We start from the raw sequence: 16,311 nt of genomic DNA on the forward strand, positions 1-16,311 counted from the left end.
AGGTAATCGGGTATTAAAGTAGTCAATTACTTTAAACGTTAAAGTAATTATTATAGGTATGAGCTAAGTATGTACTTTAGCACCCACAGTAATTGATTATTTACATACTTCGGTACCCAAAGTAGTTAATTTTTAGTACTTAAGATACCTTGGATATTTATACTTTCGTTACATAATCGATTAAGTTAGTACTTAAATACCGAAAGCAATTGAATACTTCAGTACGGAGAGATGACTCAAATAAAAACAAAAAAATACCCCAGTTTTGAACAAAGCGGACGTTGGGCCACGAAAAAGTAAACCTATTCGTGAATTACCGATGTATGCTATGATAACTAGCATAGCGACAGGTTTGGTTTGCACACTATGGGTTTAAATCATCAAGTCAAACGATCATGTTTTTATTAGCTTGACTTCCATCCCTCCATACAATTCGCTGCCATGTGTCTCCCACTGCCAATCATTTTTGTAGAAGATGAGACAGACGATAGTGACACAGGCAGCTGTAGGCCGGTTACCACGGCGATGACAGCCGCCAGCCCAGGTGCGCAGACAGCTGGAAAGTCATGGAATGTGCGCGTGTGTGTTTGCGATGCTGGTATCTCTGTAGACAGACATGAGGGAGCTGCTATTGAGCACGCAGGTGTGTCGAGGATGAGGAGGGCGTGGGAGAAGGTTCGAGAAAGAGCGGAAGAGGAGATCAACGGCGATAAGGAAGCGCTAGCGATGCCTAACGTCGTCTGAAAAAAAGGGTCATTTGTGTCTAAACACGCCAAATTGAGTTCAGAGATGACGTCATCGCAGCTATGCCAATTGTTAAATTTGTGTGTGGGGATTTCTACATTGTTATTCTTAACCAATATTCTTTAATCTGCTCATGTTTTTGCAAAAAAATCATGACATCTACAGAACTATTCATCACATTTTGCATATTAACAACTTTTTCATTGAACCAAATTATCTACGTCAAAATTTCCAAATGCGTGTAGACATTTTAAGTTGACTTCCACATTGAATCTCAACTGATTCTACGATGAAATCTATGAAAAAACGACGTCAAAACAAAAAAACAAAAGTTTCAATTCAAAAAATACGTCAAAACAATGGTGAACTGAGCTTTTAACAGGTATAGTATCAACAATTTAATGTTTTCTTTTTGAATTAAGAGCAAATTAATTGGAACATGAACCAATTTATTTCTAAATTGTATTCTAGAGATTCCTTTGCGACATGTTCTATGTGTTTATTTTGATAAGTTTTATATGGATGTGCGTTGTCATTCCTCACGCAAATTTCAAGCTAAGGAGCATTCTGTTTTCAATCTTTGTTTTTTCCGTCCAAAAATGCTTTGCGCTCATTGAGGGACCATTTGGCAGGAAAGGTATTTTTCAGGTATTCAGGTTTTCAGGTTTCAGGTATTTTTCATGTATAGATTGAAATAAAGTGAGAACACTTTACACACAATAAATGTATTAAATTAAGAGCGATTTCTGACGTTAATTCTCCCGCATTTCCCAATTGACAAAGAGTCTAACTTAGCTACACCGCTCAAGAGCCCGATTTCAACCTGATACAAATGATCAGGGTTGTTATCAGGATTCTGCGAAGCTGATCATTTGAATCACTTGCGCTGTTTGAAAGGGAACATCAAAAAACAGGCTGGATCGTGGATCTCCAGGATCGGACTTGCCCCCCCTCGCTCTATTATTTAAATTCAACTTTTTTAACACTCACATTAAACCCCTTTTTTGTCATTTTGATTGATGAACCGCCATTTCACCTCTTCAGCAATTCCTTGAGAAATGCCGATTTGGAGTTTTGATTGCCCCTCCACACTAGAAGAAGTGCATTCCACCCGAGTTGCACCTGCGAGATGAGCCTACACCGCTTTCTTTCTTTCCTTTCCTCTTGTATTCTCATGCATTCTCACCTGGGAACATTCCAAGCCAGCGCTACCTAAAGCTGCTCCCTCTCTGGGGAGAAGGAGACTGAGGCGCCGTCACTCGCCACTTGGTGATAACTGACACAATGGGGGCCTTGCTGGCCCGGGCTGAGGCCACAAGACATGCACCGGCGCTGAGGAGCGAGCGGAGGAGAGTTCCCCCTTCCCCTCCCTCGTCCTGTCCCTTTTCCCAGTGGTCCTCCATCATTCCCGCCTGCCCGGATGATGAAAACCCTGTCAGTGGAGATTAAGGAAGAGTGGCGGGCATCGCCTGGAGCAATGACAGCAATAGAAGCTGCGCTAAGTCCAGCTTGGCGTCACTTGAGGGCAATTTGGGGATTTGGAATCAAATGAGAAGAACCAATGAGCTTCCATTCGAAACAATGAAACTAAAACATACTTCTTAATGATCTTCTGTCATCAAGTAATAATGAGCAAACATCTGTTTTATGATTTCTTGGCCAGTCAAGGCGCATATTTTACATTGGGGGAAAAAAAAAAAATCTCATGTCACCCCACCAGAGAAAAAAAGCCACAGAATGTCTATAAAATTTAAACTTCTCCATGCGCATGCTAATAATGTGTCCGGGGTTCCTAAACATTTGGAATTTCATACTTTTTCATACACTATAAAAACAGGGTTAAGAATACCACAATTATGGATCAAAAAGGGACTGCCCTAATATTTGGATCAATTTGACTCTACTTTGTCGGCTATTATTTACAAAACATTCTATTTTTGTTTGGTTGTCTTATACAAAATTATCATTTTTGTTTTGTGCAAAAAAAACCCAGGAAGTTGGGTCAATTTGGCCTAAATATTGGGGTGGACTTTTTTTTAGACCCATAATGATATAAAAAGACCCAATTTGGGTGGATGTTTTGTGCTAAACAAACCAGAAAGTTGGATCAAATTGACCCAATTTTTTAGACCCACAATAGGGTTATTTTACACAAAACAAACTATTTTTTTTAAGTATTTTGATAAAAAACGACAACTTTTTGTGGGGTTGTTCTGTGCAAAATAAACCAAAATGTTGAGTGGAATTGACCCAAATTTTGGGTCGGTCATTTTCCAACTCATAATAGGTTTATTATTAACCCAACTACAGTTTTTAATGGTATATTTTCCAGATTGTTCAAAATTTAATAATTTCTAGACTTTTCACATTAAAATTATGTTCTTGGGAGCCTTTTAAGGGGTGTTTGAGAACCCCTAAAAATTCATCCAAGCACAACTAAAATTTTAATCCAATAATAATAATAATCCACCCGTCTTTTGATTGATGGCTTTAAGTGTCCCGAAAATTATTTTTTGCACTGAACAATGTAAAAATGAGTATTGATTACAATAAACATATTCCACATCGAAAACTGACACATTCTAGGATTTGTTAACCCTATTCACAAAACCTGACTCAATTTCGGTTATTTCCACCTCCCATCCATCATATGGAAAGCATCAAGGCTCATTCTTTTTCTGATTCTAATTTACGATGACGGTTCTCGTGCTTTTCTACGACTTTGTCAAATCTGGAAAATTCCTCTTCATCCGCTAAGAATCTGGAACCTGTCATCTAGACTTTTATGGCATCCCGCTTTAACTACTTGCCGTATTCCTGTCCGTCGCAATAGAACCTCTCTAAGATTTCAACGAGTTAATCAGTGCCTACGCAGGACAAAAAAAAAAAGCATCGGAATATCGCGCCGCCTCTTTGGTTACACGTGCTATTCAAATTTGAACGGCTTTTGATGACATCACTGACTTCGCCGGTGTAACGAGGCTCCAGTGTAGGCTGACATGTTTGGGTTAAGGTCTGGTTGTAATTCTCAGCTCAAGGCTAAAAGCAAGAGACGGACGGGCCTTTGGAGTCGGGGCCCCACCGCTCCGCGGCGGTTTGACGGGGGAAATCACAAACGCTCGTTTTTTTCGACTTGCGCTCCCCCAGCCACTTTCACTTCAGCCACATTGGAGTTTTATTAATGTACCGAGCGGTTTTGGGCATTTTTTCGTCTTTAGTTTCAGGTCATATTTTACAACTTTCTGAGATCAAAATGTTGGTTCTGCAAAGCAAAGCATAACGGTTTTAATTCACTATTACTAAGTTAATACCAACAAAATACCACAGTAATTGCTAAGGACGTGTTTGTTTGTTTGTTTGTTTGTTTTACACAGAGTAGGGCAATACTATAATGCTATAATAAGGAGAATACTTCGCCCCATTTCGAGGTATCGGTATTCTCGATGGAAGTCGATACTAGTATTGGCCACTCTCTTTTGGAGATTTTAGCCACGCTACAATGTTGATTTCTCACCCTCAAAATGTTACGCTGACCTTATCCACGTCTTTTAGTTTTGTTTAAGTTTCGGAGGGACTAGATCTGGCCTGTGGGCCTTGAGTTTGACTAGTTTCCAAAAGGCTGCTGCAGAGAGTCTATTAAATTAAAACAGCGACTTTATTGTCTTGCTGATTGTATAATTGGGCTAACGTTATTTAAAAAGTCATATAAACCAAAATAATGACTGACTTTACAATGGAAATTGGGTGTCTCCTGCCAATCGGAACAACTTGACGGAGAGGACAGAAGATTCCGACGGAGAACTGAAGGACTGTGGGACAGAGGCAGAGAGATGAGAAGCGGAGGGGCAGCTGAGCAGCGGATAAGCGTAATTCCGAGGCTGGCACGGAAAAGTGTCTTGCTCTCCGGTGGGAGAAAAAGGACCTGAAATTGATTTCATGGAGGAGCGGGACACAGAAGAAAAAAGGAAGAACAGAAAAAGTGGGTGTGTTTGTTTGTGTGAGGATGAGACGGAGTCCAGTGTGGATTTAGCGCAGGGGAAAACAATGGATGAAGGAATGAAACCAGCCCATCAAAGAGGCGAAGCGCATGAGAAACGCAAAGTTGCTGTTGGGTAAAATGGTGTCAGTATCGACGTCAATCCGAGACTGCTTCAAGACTACTTCAAGTCCTTCAAACTCACATTTGAATTTTCTACTACTTTTAGAACTATTTGATAGCTAGTTTGACAGTTAGCTAGCTCGTTAGACCCCCCCGCTAGCTAGTTATCTATCCATCTATCTATCTATCTATCTATCTATCTAGCTAGCTATCTATCTATCTACTTGGTTTGTAATAGTTTTTCATCTAATCGTTATTGAAGCACAGTTGTTTATATTCAAGCGGCGTGCTAATGTTCAAATGGCCTAATGTTAGCTTCATGTGTTGGCTTACAGTAATACTCCATAAAAGAAAACTAGGCGAACCAATAAAGGCACCATGTTTAATCAATTAATCATGAGGCGAACTAATAAAAAGAAAAATCAAGAACACATTCTCCCATCTACTTTTAACTGAAACACCACATCAAAGTTTCACTGTATAAACATGTGTAATTATCATACCGTGCCACCCTAACCTTTTACTTACTTTTGATCACATTCACCCCCTTCAGAGCACTTCAGCACCACCGGGGTTCGTGTGAACCACATTTTGGGAATCCCTTGTTGCAATGCAAAGTTTTGATCTTAGTACTACAACTGGTTAAAAAAAAAAAAAAAAAAAAACTAAAAAAACTGTAAAGCTGCTGCAGCTTACATTATGGGCAGTTTGCACATTTATTCAGTAATAGTTTCAAGTACCACTAGAGGGCATCATCTGCTGATCACTAGTGGTACTCCTACCAAACTTACAGTATAGCAATCACTGCCATGTAAAATTTTAAAATATGGACCTGCGCTTGTCGATCGCCATTTCCGAAATGCGGACTTTCTATGCAGTTTAGTCCTCTGATGGCATTCCTAACTTTCTTTTACCTTCCTTCCTTCTCTCCTCGCTCTCTTTCCTCAGTTGTTTCCCTCTCTTGGCACGAGCAGCGGCATCTCTTTTAAGGCGCGCGTCAAGGGAGCTGTCTGCCTCTTTCAAAGGCCTTTGTGCGCTGCCATTCTTCCCCTTAATTTGGTTTCCCCAAAACACTTTCCCATAGCACGGCTGTCTCGTCTCTCCGGCTTTCGATCTCCGAGCTACCTATCATTTTGTATATTTCAAGTTAGAAAGAGAAACAAAATCCAATATTTTGGAAGCAGAAAATTAACTTGGGTTGAAATTTATTTATTTGAATAACTATAATTCAGCTTTATTCTAGTGAGGTAATATAATTTTGTGTTTTTAAATCTGAAAATTGAACAAATCTATTTTGATGCTTTTTTTGTTGATTTAATTTCATACGCGGAAAATCAAAAAGTACAATTAAATGTGTTATTTCTGGAAAAGAAAGGCAGCATGATCGCCAACTGTCTCCTTCATATGCCTCACAGAGTTAAGTATTTTTCAGAATACTTAGTCAATTTCTAATTTGACATTCAATAAGAAAAGTAGTATATAGCTGTGTGTGTGATGCACTTTTACAAAATCTGGCTTAAGTCTGAAAATAAAAAAGGAAATATTGATACAGTATCTCAATTCTAAACTTAATTTCGTTTAAAATGGTATATGGTATATGGTATATGGTATATGACGTGGTACACTGTTAACAAGCACCTTAAGTATACTTCTGTACTGGACTTATGTGTATCTTGTGTATTTTATTTCTCATATTTTATATCTCGACTTGAGGATACTGCTGGAAATGTGAATTTCCCTACGGGGATGAATAAAGTATCTATCTATCTATCTCTATCTATCTATCTATCTATCTAATACATCTAGGCCCATTGTTTTGAGAAAAACGTGTTTAAAGTTTTCCATGGTGTACATCCTTACTAGTAATGCCTTATTTTCATAACCTCAGATTATAATTTTAACCCTTTGGCAACAGGGAAATGAAAATTGAGATCTTAAGGAGGTTGCCCCCCGCCAAAAAAAAAAAAAAATCCAAAAATGATCATCTGTCGAAAATTCTTATTTTCGTCAATAACTCAAAAATAATCTCTGCGACATTAGTCATACATATATACTCATAGTACTCACAAATAAATAGTGGATGTTAACTAGTTAGTTAGCTCGCTAGTTAGCTATTCAGCTTCTAATCCAAAGAGCCTTGCTTGCATGTCAGCCCTCCACTGGAATCTTCCATCCCAAAGCTGTCTGCTCTCCAGTCAGCCGTTTATGAGGTGATGACAATTATTATCAAATTTGATATATTTTAATATGATGTTCACTATGTTGGAGTTAGAACTAAGGAGAAAAAAATTACACATATCTGATAGTCAAAATTGTGGTGCAGCTAGTTCTCCGAAACATCCTTGGCAACCCCAACACTTTGCCCGTATGACGCGAAATGGCCATACAGGTATCATCATCTTGTGGCGAGTTGTTTTTGTTTTACCCTCGTCTTTTTCAGAACAAGTGGAAGATGATGAGATCTGAAAAGTTGTGAGAAGAGATAAAAGCCGACGTGGGCAAACAACGTGTGGAAACAAGCGTGCGGCGTGTGGTCCCTGGTGGGGGCCAAGTGACGCCATTTGTTCCTCGCATGTGTTGCGGCGGTGTCTTCACCTCCGGCGAGCACATGTGCTTTTAATCCAATGTGCGTGGATGTAATCCTTCACTCCATCTGCATCCCTTTTTTCCCTTCTTCTCGTGTCTCTACAACAATCCGAAAGCACCGGTCCTACTTCTTTTACATGCTCATAACTTGAGACACTTGCGTCTCGAATCATCTTCCCTGTAATATAGTGTGTGTATTTAAAAAAAAAAAAAAAAATCATGATTAATAACCCATTTATTACAATGAGCCAGGCTAGAAAAGATCTGCAGTTCATACTTTGATGTTTACAATTATTATGAAGATATACTTGCCATAATATGTGGGTATGGAAAATGAAAATATAGATTGTGAGTGCTTTACCCACCTCTGTTGTCAACATGACGTCCACATGTCTTTTGTTTTCCCCTTGCCCCTTTTTTCAACCCTTTGTGATTCCTCAAGGCACCAACTTGTCATCCTTGGAAATTCTTCTGAAAGATGTTCCTGAGGGTTTTACGGCAGAATGGATTTCTTCTCTGGTCTCTCACATCCCTTGAGAGGCACGATAAGGAAAAATAAATCAATAAAAAAACAAAACAAACAAACAAGAAAAATCATCAATGTAGTCTCCGGAGATGTGTGGCGAAGTGGAGGGAGTTTTCTTAAAAGCAGAAGGAATCACAGCAACGCAATGAGTGCTTTTGGGAAACATCAAACGGCTTCAGACATCTTAAATCTGGGGAGTATTATATTTTTTGGCCGTATTGCCATCTCTTTATCAGTATTATCAATAACACTTTGATGAATAACTATTTACACAGTCAGTTAACGAGCTAGACCCCAATCTGGCTAGTTACACCGATAGCATGCTAGTTGGACCCTGAGCCAGCTAGTTCTAGAGCTAGCTAGCGAGCTGGACCTCATAAGATAGCTAGTTACACTGCTAGCTAGCTAGTTAGACCATAAGCTGATTAACTAATCAGCTAAAGTTTCAATTATAAAGCTAGCTAGCTACTTAGACAGTTAGACAGCAAGCTAGCTAGCTAGGTTGAGCCGTGCGTCCATCAATCAAGGGGACATGAAGGCACACTTCATGTTTTCACACCTCTGAGGGAAAAACAAATCCTAAAGTTTCTCTATTCTACAAAGTTGTTTTTATAAGGACCTCCTGTCCAATTCTGGGACGACGTTGAAAGCCAAGTGTGAGTCAAAGCAGAATGGGTCAAATACTGTCAACAATGGGATATCATTACAGGGACAACAGTGAGATGAGATGCTCCTTCAAAGGCTTGTATTACTGTACCTCTCCATTTGGATGACGGTTATTAAGCTCGATATGCTCTGGGTCACGTCGTGTGCTCAGCCGAGGCGAGCGGCACAATAGGACGACATTTGCTTCTCATTGACCTCCACCCTTCTCGGAATCGGGCCTCGCCTCACATTGCATCTCCAGATCTCCGGGTGGCAATTTGGATCGCTCTCACTCTCGCACCTTCCTCACACATATGCAGCCTTGCACCTTTGGCCCATGAGGTTTTTTTTTTTTTTTTTTTCACGTAAGAACTTAACCGACCATCAAAGCGCTCACAGCTGGGATCCAGAACCATGACCCGGGACCACAATTCTAAGGAGACTTCCCTTGCAGAGCCACATTAGAACTCTTGTCTAAAGCTGCGGGCTATAAATCTGACAGGTAGAACCTTCTATCCGTAGACAATTAACCTTCGTAAATTGAGTAGATTTCATTTCATATTCAAGAAGTATAAACGCAAGATGACAGGGATGGAACTTTTAACTTGGGTTAAACTTGTAAATACTGTAAAACTAGGAGCTGTCAAAATGGTTCTTGACATTTGTTGAGCCAAGCAAATGTAGTTTTCTTTTATCCATCTCACCGTTTAGATTTGGTATTGAGATCTTGTTTTGACATTCTTCTTGGCAAATTCAGAATAGTCGTATTGCCAAACCATTCGGGTTTTGAGGAAATATCGCCGCACAAAAGACACTTGGAAGGACTTTAGCACATTTTGAACGCTGAAGTAAATGAGAAAAAGAAGCAGAAATCACGCTCCATTTTCCACAATCAGTTAAACCTGATGTCAAACAACTCAGTGAAATTGTCCATTTATTTGCTTTCCAAATGAGACAGGCCACTACTTCAAAGAGATTGATTACCTCAGCCAAGCATGCATGAAATCACGAGACATAGTTTCAGTCGCAGTGGAATTACGGCGAGCGCTGCCTTTTCCGAGGGGCGACCTTTCACAGCGGTTCAAGAACAAGGCCGCACACTGCATGGCGCAGGCAGAACACCCCCCACCCCACCCCACCCACCAACCTCCCGTCCCACCCCCCTTTTTTAGTCTGTTTGTGTAAGCGAAGACTCAAAGCGTAGAAAAGGAATGAGGATGGAATTGTGTGTGATTGGAGACTCCAAGGAAGAGAAAAGCAGTTGACAGCGTTGTGATGGCCGTGGGCTGGAAACAATTTGAAGGAGGTGGGCGGGAAGGAAGGGATGAATTTAATACAAATTCTTCCCAGCACAGCCATGTATCCTGGTTGACCTGAGCTGCCCTGAAACACCTACACAAATTCACACCCTGGCCATCGAAGGGTTTGTTCAGCTTGTTTGGTCGTCACCAGAGGTGGGAGTAAGTGACATACGAGGTGCGTCAGAAGAGTTCCAGGAATGATGTCCCAAAAGGTCATACCGAAAATACATTGCTGTTAGGGAAAACGTTTCACCGGCATGTTTACAACAAAAATGCCCGTAGGACAGTTTGTAACTTTTTACAATGGCCCGAGCATCTGAGAGGTCCCGGCGGAGAAGGAGAACAACCACCTATCAGAGTTAAGTCATGTGACTCGACTCTTCGTCGCAAATGACAAGCTGTCACATTCTTCTTTCAGCTGACATGCTTGTGTTTGGAACAAACACCATGTTTCCAAAGTGAGAAAGTGTCCATTGAGTCAATCATCTCCGGCTCAGAGTGACGGATGATGGGGGGGCCCCAGGAGGAATCTGGTTTCACACTTGCTTGGAGTGCTATGTCACTTCACATTATACCATGCTTGCTTAAGGAAAGTCATCCTGTGGTGGATTAGCGCCTCCCAAGATGGGGTCCGGCTGATCAAACGCACCTCAAATAGTTGACCGTGAAAATGTGACCATTTTTGTAATGGGCATTTTATTTATTTATTTATTTATTTTTTGCTGTCCCGATGGGACTGTGAATCCAGTTTCACAGTCATCACAAAGTCCTTTAAGGAAGTTTAGCCAAACTGCAATCATTAGTTCATCAGCGAAATGTTACTCTCACACCCATCAACTCTTCCGTTACTTCCGTCATATCGAACAGGTACAATAAATTATTACAAAATCCAGAAGTGAGCAGACTTGTCTGTCGGTCCGTGTCCAAATCTGTAGTCAGAGTCCTTCTGAATTCTAGGTTAAAACATACATGCCAGAAATGGCTCACTTAAGAATTCATAACCTACAGTAAGAGTTCTTCAATTTCAACCATACTTATGCATCATTTGTCCCATTTTCATGAATCAATTAATAAAATAAAGAAAAAAAGGGCAACATCATCAACTGTGTGATTCTGGCTTCTTGTAAAGGGAGACCCTACTCTTCTCTGCGCTGCTGGCAATCACGACTGACCACAATTAGACCAATTACAGCTAATTTTAACGACTGGGACAAATTGATGACGGGGTTTTATGGAAATAACTGTCCAGATTTTCACCGCGCTTCCCTCATCATGGCATTGACCAAAGAGGGGGAAACAAAGTGAATTACCATCAGAGCTTGGAGACTTGACTACCCTAACGTGTGTCGAGTCAAGAGTTTGATTTATGGCATTGATTTATGGTTTGACACAAAGTTGAGGCTTACTAGAAGTAACTTGGGACTTGATTGAAACTTGAACATTAAACAAGAGACTTTTAACATGCACATATGTGACTTACTCCTGCCTTTGCCTCAGCAAGTTCCGGTGTGTGTGTGTGTGTGTGTGTGTGTGTGCACCTTTCTATCCTGGTGTTGAGTGTTGTCCAACAGGCATCTGTAGTCACTGCTGTTCCAGAGCTGCAGGTGTCCCTGCAGCCTTTCCATTGCAAGCTGCCCTCTTTTTCCCAGGAAAATGCTTTCAAGAAGGCTTGGATTACCACAAAGCTCCACCGACTTCTAAGAGATGCCAGGAATGCCCCTCTGCATCAAAGAGGCAACATTTGGACATTTTTATAATGGCAATTAAACAATAGGAAGGGAGTGGGTGTGAGAGTATAAAGTAATGGAGAGGATGGCGAAAGAATGGCTGCACCTGTTTTGGTACATTCAGAAGCACTAAGAGTAGCGGAATTATTGCCATCTTCCTCATTTTCTTTTTAAAATAAAAGAGCAGCACTGTACTGCAGCATGAAATAATAATGGGTAAATTATTTACAGATTGGTGGATATGTAGCTTACTAGCTACCTATCTAACTTGTATTAAAGCTAGCTACCTAGCTATGTAGCTACAGCTACAATGGATAAGGTATATTTTTCCTGTTATTATTAGATTACTAGCATTTTTGTTAATCAATGTTGTACCCTGTGTTTGCACTGCATTGGTGCGTGAAATTTACAATTAATTCTGGGTACATTATTACAGGTTTAGCAGACTGGTAGCTCACAAGCTAGCAAGATAAAGTGCTAGCTAGCTACCTAATTTAAACTGTAGCTACAGTAGCTACAGCTACAGTGGATAAGGTATATTTTTCCTGTTATTATTAGATTACTAGCATTTTTGTTCATCAATGTTGTACCCTATGTTTGCACTCCATTGTTGTGTCAAATTTACAATTAATTCTGGGTACATCATTACAGGTTTAGTAGATTGGTAGCTCACAAGCTAGCAAGATAAAGTGTTAGCAAGCTACCTAATTTAAACTGTAGCTACAGAGCATGCTACAAACAGTAAATAAAGTGTATTTTTGCTGCGTTATTATTAGCTAACACATTTTTTTGTAACAATATGGAAATTGAAAAATGAATTTTCTCATTACGCAGATGTGACTTTAGAATCAGCTACGTTCAAACTTTTGTTAAATGAAAGTCAGCACATACCTCTCACCATACAAAATGCATCTGATTGAATATATTTGAGCTGTTCTACTTTTTTTGTTTTGCTTACTAGCAATTACACTAAAAGAAAGTCTTCTAAATGTTTTTATTTAACGTGACCAGTGAGCGAACAGTTTGAATAGCAATTTTAATACAAAACCTAGGAAGCAGGAAAACTAGAAGGGGAAAAGCCTATTAGAGCACCTGGAATTTATTTGAGGTACATCAGAGGCACTTCAAATGTTGACAGGTGAGTGCTGACTCTCATTTATCATTAGTTTGAATTAATTACTAGTGCTGACCTTGTGCGTCATAAAGAACTGGCAGGTAAACAAGCGTGTGTAGACTTTTTATATCCAATAAACACTGGACAGGGGAAAATCCTCTGGTTAGACAGATTAGGGTATGTACATTTTGAACTTCTCACAACGGAGTCCTGGAATCAAGTGGAGAACGGGAAGCAAGTTTGGCGACAGGGCAGGACGCTTGGAAAACTGAGACATTTGATGCCGTGTGTGGAAAGAAGATTGTTTCTGATTAAACTCCAAAGTGCCAATGTTTCAACAAGCCATTCTTTCGCCAGTGGAAGTTAGTTTTCTTTTGGGAGAACACCGCATCAACCTTGCTCTGCAAACAGGCCTGCTTTTAATAGGTCGGGAAAAACACGAGCCACAGCGAGGCATGCAATGCACACATTTGACTTTTCCGAGCTTGTAAAAATACTTGTTCTTTTTGTGTGCCACCTGTACTCACTTGCTTCGAAGCTGGGCTGTACATTTCAGCCAAAAAAACCAAGCCACTTATATGTGGACCTAAGTTATTGATGCATGAAATATTTATTTTGCTATAATTGGCAGTGGACTAGAGGGGTTGCTGCTTTGAGTTGGGGTGTGACGCGGTACAATTGGCAACACTGCATCTAATGGATTTTCCCTTTTTCATGCTCCCATTCACTAAATTCCCACCATTTCCCGCCAGCCTCGTGTGATTTGGGGAGCTTTCAGTCGGCACATTGCGTGCGACAGCGAGTGATTTGGAACAATCAGAGGCAACGGTGTTGTTTAGTATGAATTTTACGGCGGGTGCACCTGTTGTCATCCAGAGTGGATTGGATCAGCCTGCACACACGTGCGGCTAAAATGCTTAACCATCTGGACAATGTTGCTAAAGGTCCAGTGGTACACAGCTTTTTTTTGTGATGTAGATTTCGTGTTTGTTGCGCATTCAATTAGATTCCTCATAGATAGATAGTGAGCTTTGCTAATCACCCCTAAAAAGTCCTATTTTCATAACTTATTTCATATAAACTAAGTGAGCTGTGTGTCAAGTGCAGTGATTGGCTGGTGTCCTGCTTTGATGCGGCAAAGGGGCATTTTTATTGGAGGACTTTTTGCAGTGAATTTAGACTCTTTAGAGGCTGAAAGTGGAATTTTGAAAAGTGGCGGTGCTGTATAGTGCAAGGTCAACTTACCTCCCACCTCTCACCTGTCTCAGGGTGAGGCAAAAACAACCTTATGGACACTTTTTGGATTGTTTTAATATATACATCAATTTAACAAATGATGGTATTTGCCTATTGTTAAGACTTTTACTGTCCAAAGAGGGTTGAAAAAAATATAAACCTCAATATGTATACATAGGTATGATGTGACTGAAGATTTTGAGTGGTGAAAGAGAAAAAAAAAATCATAAATTAATTTATTATCACGCGTCAAAGTGGAACGGCATTCTTTGGCTCAAATTCCGCAAGTGAAAACTGCAAAAGTATTAGGTACACGTATCAGTATGTAATAATATTATCCTGCTCAGTGGAAGGAGACCTTTTTGTACAGATACTAAATTGGAATTTGAGATTTGGCTATTTGCATTTGAGGAAGAAATACATGTTTTGTTTTGTTGCGCTTGCATGGAGGTTAAAATTCCTTACAGTCACTTGAAAGGTCTTTCCTGCTCATTGGTCTGTTAGTACAATAAAAACACTGTCAGTTCTCCCAACGGAGGCGAACTACTCACAAAGAAGGTGTCAACTATTTTTCTTGGCCTTTTTTCCCCAATTCAAGTTTATTTTTACTTAAAAGTGTTTTATGAAGTTAGTTTGCAAGCAAATAAACACTGTAATAATCTATTAGCAACATTTCATTATTCCTTTTATGCTATGAGAGAACATGATACATTTTCGGTTCAAGTTCAATTCTGAGGTCAGTGAACAAGAAGTGAAATGCGAGATTTCAGAAAACAAATTGAATCAATAAACTTGAACGTGGGACAACAATATCTGATATGGTGGAGATATGGTGCGCTACGCAGAAAAAAAAAATCAGTGGGGGAGTATTCCCTCAAAACACTGGAGGCCTACTGAAATTGAGCCTAATTCCCAGGAATGCCGCTTCCGTCTGGGCATGTCGATAAAAATAAAGCTTATTGTGATAGCGGGGGTTCAGCCTGCAGGTAGAGTAATGAAAAGAAAACTGGCAGAACTCCCATTGGGGAAAACATATAACCTTTCACCCTACTTACAATAAGCTGTAAAGATTGGTACCTACAAAAAATATGCAATGCCCCAAAGTCTGCCTACTATCGTGCTTACCTTTCTATATGATTCCAAGGTCGATTTCATCAGCCCATTCTGTAAAATATAAGCATATTGGAATTATAGCACAATAAACACAACGTCGATCAGCATTCTGTGTTCTAAAAAATGTTCAAACATTTTGCTTCCTAGATTGAGTTACAAGTCATGGTACGGTCATGCTTAGGCACAGATAAAACAATAAACAACAACCAACTGAATATTAGCTGATATGAGCAAAATGATTTTTGACTGGTAAACGGTTGAATGTATTTAAATGTTTGGACATACTTGCATACATGTTTAGATGTACTTTCGAATAAGGTTTTACAGTATTTAAATAAGTTTGTAACTACTTGCATATATGAGCAAACATAAGTGCAAATAGGTTTGAATGTACTTGCATTCAGGTTCGAATCTACTTGATATACTTGTATATTCGTTTGGGCATACTCACATGTTAGAACATACTCGCAAATACATTCAAACATACTTGCAAATAAGGCTTGAGAATGTTCAAATATGTTTTAACATACGTACTTGCATATATGTTAAAACACTTGCATTTACTTTCAAACACGCTTGAACAGACTTGCGCATACATTTAAACGTACTCGCAAATAGGTTTGACCACGTTTGCATTTACGTTCGAACATATTTGCAAATAAGGTTTGAAAATATACAAATGCGTTTTGCATAGATGTTCAAACATACTTGCATTTACATTCAAACATACTTCCACACATGTTTGAACATAATTGTGTACATATTTAAACATACATGCAAATAAAGTTCTAAACTAGAGGTGTCAAACTTTTTTTTATCGCGGGCCAAATAGCAGTTTTAGTTTCTGTCAGAGGGGCGGTATGATTGAGATATCAAATACATTTTTGGTATGTTTGTCACACTTCTAATTACTTTGATTTTTAATTTTTGATTTTTTTATTTAAAGAAAACTTACAAATCTGGTATTTTAACCATAATCTTGAAGTTAAATCAGCATTCCGCGGGCCACATAAAATAATGTGGCGGGCTAGACTGGCCCTCGGGCCTTCAGTTTGACACCTGTGTTCTAAACTATTAAATATGTTTCAAAATACTTGCATATATATTCGAAAAGACTTGCATTTCCATTCACACACTTCCAAACAAGTTTGAACCTACTTGCATATACATTTGAACATACTTGGAAATAAGGTTCAAACATATTTTAATACATTTGAATG

General features: G+C 39.5%; 1 protein-coding gene across 1 annotated transcript in view; it reads right to left on the reverse strand.

Moving 5' to 3' along the window:
- The window catches only part of tbc1d24 (TBC1 domain family, member 24), a 53,679-nt gene that overhangs the window by 26,792 nt on the left and 10,576 nt on the right, over window positions 1–16,311 (reverse strand). Inside the window, exons 5-7 of the mRNA XM_088439572.1 lie at window positions 15,104–15,142; window positions 11,440–11,622; window positions 7,795–7,961 (exon numbers count right to left, since the gene is read on the reverse strand). The gene's annotated coding sequence lies outside the window, so the exon portion shown is untranslated. The remainder of the gene's footprint in view (window positions 1–7,794; window positions 7,962–11,439; window positions 11,623–15,103; window positions 15,143–16,311) is intronic.

Source organism: Hippichthys cyanospilos, chromosome 17 (assembly GCF_059441005.1).
Source record: "Hippichthys cyanospilos isolate Australia breed blue-spotted pipefish chromosome 17, RoL_Hcya_1.0, whole genome shotgun sequence".
Lineage (NCBI taxonomy): Eukaryota > Metazoa > Chordata > Actinopteri > Syngnathiformes > Syngnathidae > Hippichthys > Hippichthys cyanospilos.